The sequence below is a fragment of the Apium graveolens genome, chromosome 11 (assembly GCF_009905375.1).
Source record: "Apium graveolens cultivar Ventura chromosome 11, ASM990537v1, whole genome shotgun sequence".
Classification (NCBI taxonomy): Eukaryota; Viridiplantae; Streptophyta; class Magnoliopsida; order Apiales; family Apiaceae; genus Apium; species Apium graveolens.
Window position 1 is genome coordinate 18,665,205 of NC_133657.1, and position 4,766 is coordinate 18,669,970.

Consider the following 4,766-nt stretch of genomic DNA (forward strand, 5'->3'; position numbering starts at 1 on the left):
TAGATAGTTTAAGATGCTCATGAGAATTTTTCAGCTCTGCTAATCCAAGAGGCTCGAATGGAAAATCCAACTTCCTCTTCCACGGAGATGCATTCAAAAACTGAAGTTGCTCTACCCCTTCTTCATCTTCACTATCAGATTCCCCTGCTAAGGCTCTCTCTAAGGTATCTGACCTTAGCAATTGATCAAGCTCTGTATTCAATACAGAGTCGACCAGCTCTACCTTATAGCACTCCTCTTCATATGTGGGGAATTTTATTGTGTTGAAGACATTAAAAGTGGCATCCTGATCCCGAACCCTCATTGTCAGTTCTCCCTTTTACACATCGATCAAAGTTTGACCTGTAGCTAAGAATGGTCTTCCCAAGATAATAAGAATCTTTTTATCCTCCTCAAAGTCTAGGATGACAAAATCAGCAGGGAAGATGACTTTATCCACCTGAACCAAGACATCCTCCACTATACCTCGCGGATAAGTGATGGACCGATCAGCCAGTTTAAGGACATGTTTGTAAGTTTTGGATCAGGCAAACCAAGTTTCCTGACGACTGACAATGGCATCAGATTGATGCTAACTCCCAAGTCACACAAATACTTGTCGAAAGATAACTCACCAATGGTGCATGGTATTGTGAAGCTTCCTGGATCTTTAAATTTAGGAGGCAGTTTCTGTTGTAGCACCGCAATACACTCTTCCGTTAGAGCAACGGTTTCCAACTCCTCAAGCTTCAACTTCCGTGATAGAATACCCTTCATGAACTTATCATAGCTCGGCATCTGCTCTAGAGCTTTCGTAAAAGGTAAGTTAATATGCAATTTCTTGACAACCTCCATAAACTCGGAAAATTGCTTGTCGAACTTCTGCTTCTGAAGTCTTTTAGGATATGGAGGAGGCGGATAGATATGTTTGTCTCCAGAATTCTGCTCAAGAATAGTGTGTTAGAATTTTTCTTCGTTTCCACTTCACTATCCTTCTGATCAGCTGTATCATCAAAATTTATAATTTCTGGTACAGGGGAAGGCGCGGGCGCACCTGTATGGAGCGCGGGCGCGCTTGGCTTCTGCCGAAAATTTTCAGATTCTGATTTTTGATGGTTAGCGACCTTTCCAGACCTCAAAGTGATTGCTTTCAACTGTTCTTTAATTCCCTCTTTCCTGGGTTAGCTTCCGTATCACTAGGAAGAGTTCCTTGTCATCGATTCAGCAGCGCGCAATTTGTCATATTTGATTCTCCAAAGTTTTGATCAAAACTGCTTGGCTTTTACATAATAGCCTCAATTCCTCCAATTCATATTTTTTGTTAGCAGATTGACCAGCACTTCCATGCGATTGTTGTTGCATTACCGGTTGCTGAAATTGTTGCCTTGGTGCATACTATTGTTAAAAACCAGGAGGGTTGAATGGCTTGGCTCCAAACTGCTGATAAGGCTGTTGTGGATGTTGCATACCATTCTAATTATTTCTCCAGCTGAAATTAGGATGGTTTCGGTTGTTAGAATCATAAGTGGAAGGAACTGGTTGCTGTGGTCTCTAAAAATTGCTCACAAGCTGTGCTGACTCACTAGATATAGCACATTGATTTGTCGCATGTGTACCTACACAAAGCTCATAAACACTTGTTATCTGATGAACTCCATAGTTGGTCAGAGAATCGACTTTCATAGTCAATACCTTTAGCGGAGCCATTATAGCCGTAGCTGTATCCAGCTCCAGAATTCCTTCTACCTTGCCATGTGGTAGTCTCTGAGTTGGGTTCTGATATTCATTAGAAGCCATCATTTCAATTAGCTCATAAGCTTCCTCACAGCTCTTAGCCTAAAGTCTCCACCTGATGCTACATCGAGCATGTGTCTTGACTGTGCTCCCGAACCATTATAGAAGCAATTGATTACCATCCAATCAAGAATTTCATGATGAGGACACTTTCGAAGCATCTCCTTGTAGCGTTCCCAAGCTTCATATAAAGATTCTCCAGACTGTTGTGCAAATTAGGTAAGAGCATTCCTGATTGCAGTTGTTTTTGCCATAGGGAAGAATTTTGTAAGAAATTTCTGAGCAAGATCCTCCCAAGTCGCAATATAACCTGCTGGTAGAGAGTACAACCAACTCTTAGCTTTATCCCTCAGAGGAAAAGGGAAAAGTGTCAGTCTCACAGCATCTTCCGAAACACCGTTGAACTTGAAGGTGTCGCAAATCTTGATGAAATCCCTAATATGCATATTGGGATCTTCTGTTGGAACACCCCCAAACTAGACTGAATTATGTACCATTTGAATCATACCAGGCTTGATTTTAAAGTTATTAGATGCAATGGCTGGTCTGATATTTCTAGATTGAATGTCATTGATTTTCGGTTGAGAATAATCCTTCAATGCTTTCGTTTCTGCTGTTGGTTCTCCTATTGCAATGATCACTTCCATTTCTACTTCTTTTAGTGTATCCTTACGAGATTGAGAACGTGTTCACAAACACGCTCGCACGAATACCTGAAACACACAATCAAAGTAAAATTGGTAAGAGAAATAATTATGAGTCAGTGAACTTTAACGACCACTGATGACAAGCACATAAACTCAATTTCACATCGATCCCCGGCAGCGACGCAAAAAACTTGTTCGCACAAAAACACGCAAGCGTACATGGTCACAAGTAGTATAAGATTAAGTGTAGTTTATTCCCACAGAGATTGGTTTAATTCAGAATGTGCATTTATGCAACAATATATTATTATTATTCACTGCTAAGACAAGTATCAAATTGAGTTGATTATCTAAAAGTAATTATGCTAGAATGAATTAACTAAGAGATTAAAATCAAGTTACTTATATGAAATAAAACATGGGATTCCAACTTCATTAAATACTTCGTTCAGAGTTTATGCATTTAATCATAGTATGTGATGGTTATGATAACTAATCAGACAACACGAAATTAGTACACGCTATCTTTCAATATACGTGTACCCTACTACTCAGAATCCACAAACTAGATAGAAGCTGGAAAACACCAATTATGTTTAGACCCTATATGTCTATCAGATTTGAAAATATAACGGTTTAAGAGCAAGTTATCCATTGAGATCACATAGAGCAGCGTAAGATGGTTGAAATTACACTACGAATTATGCATGTTAAAACATCCATAACCCTATGCTAGCATGGAAATAACTAAACCCCTATATCCACTTTCACATTCAATAGAGATTAAAAATACAACTTAGATATTAGCTACGCATCCAAGAAGATTAAGCACAACCATACTAGGAAATCAATAATTCATCACACACTAAAAACTTTAGGAAATCAACTACTAAACTCCATAAATAAATCCGTTAGAATCCCACCATAATGATTAGTTGATAATCGAACGGCTCGTAATCATGGGTTCCAATAAAAACATGATAGTAAAAAGATTCTGAATACTAGAAGAGAATATTAAAGTAATAAGGTTTAGAAAACAAATCTGAAACAAGCATCCAAAGCATCTCCTAATAAGAAGAATACAAAAGAACGATGTAGAACTAAATCTGCTTCTTCTTATCTGTCTTGTGTGCTTTTGGTTTCCAGAGTTCTCCCTTTTTTCCTTCTTGTTTAATTCATCTCCTTTTCTTTATTTATATGCTCCAGGTTGACTTGGCCGCTCAGAATATCCAAAACATACTAAAATCAGGATTCTGTCTGCCTGACCTAGCGCAGGCGCTTAGATCAAGTGCGGGTGCGCTCTTCTACCGGAAAAGGGGCGCGGGCGCGCTTAGGTCAAGCGCGGGCGCGCCTAGCTACTGGAAAATTTTTGCAGTTTTCTTGTTTCTCGCTCTGATCTTCTCGCAAGTGCTCGCACTTCATTTCCTTATCTCTTATCACCACAAAAGCATATAGAAGTCCATTCCTGCCTCCTCTAAAGCCCTGCACATACTCAACACAAAATGCATTAAAAACACCACATACTTGAGGTCAAATAATCAACTTAAGCCGATATGAAGCGTTCTAAATGGATATAAAATCCACTTTCCAAAGAAATATTAAATAGAGAGTAAAAAATGAATTATAATTCTTAACTAATTAGGAGTTATTATTAATTCAAAATTTATCTTTGTATGTATATTAAGTCTCACTTAATTACTTAACAACTTAATATCGGGATTTCATATTAGTAAATTTGAATATCATTATTTATCTAATTAATTAAGTCATCCTTAATTAATATTAAAAATAATTTATATTACTTTAATTTAATTTAAATACAATTTAAATTAAATAATACTTCAACCATTCTTTGTGTGTGACCTTATACATTATTATTACATTGGCAACGAATTTTAAATTTAACTTAAAATTGTAAACAATGAGCGACATGTAGTAATACATCATTATTACCAAAGTAATAATAATTAAATCGATGATTGATTAAAACTTTCATGAATAATGTACAATGTAATATAATTCCTTTAACCACATATTATAGAATAAACTAGAGGCTTATAATATGTCATCCTCATCATAGTTTAATTCAGGTTTCCTTGATCAATGAGTAGCCTATCGTAACAAATCAACATTAGCTCACACATGATGCCAATAATATCACTCCTAAAATTTAGAGGTTACATGATTTCTCGATCATTCATATTTCTCATACAATTCATAATATATCCGAAATACACTATTATCATTACCCGGTCAAATGTAAATTTTAATATAATCAATGTATATTAATTCTCATATAAATATACAATAATTTCAAGTCTAAGGACCATTACATCATTAACATTG

At 36.5% G+C, this 4,766-nt stretch overlaps 1 non-coding gene across 1 annotated transcript; it reads left to right on the forward strand.

Moving 5' to 3' along the window:
* The first annotated feature begins 1,905 nt into the window (after nt 1-1,905).
* On the forward strand, nt 1,906-2,012 carry LOC141699302 (small nucleolar RNA R71). The gene has a single exon (XR_012565775.1). It is a non-coding gene; the product is annotated as a small nucleolar RNA R71 (small nucleolar RNA).
* Nucleotides 2,013-4,766: the final 2,754 nt, after the last annotated feature.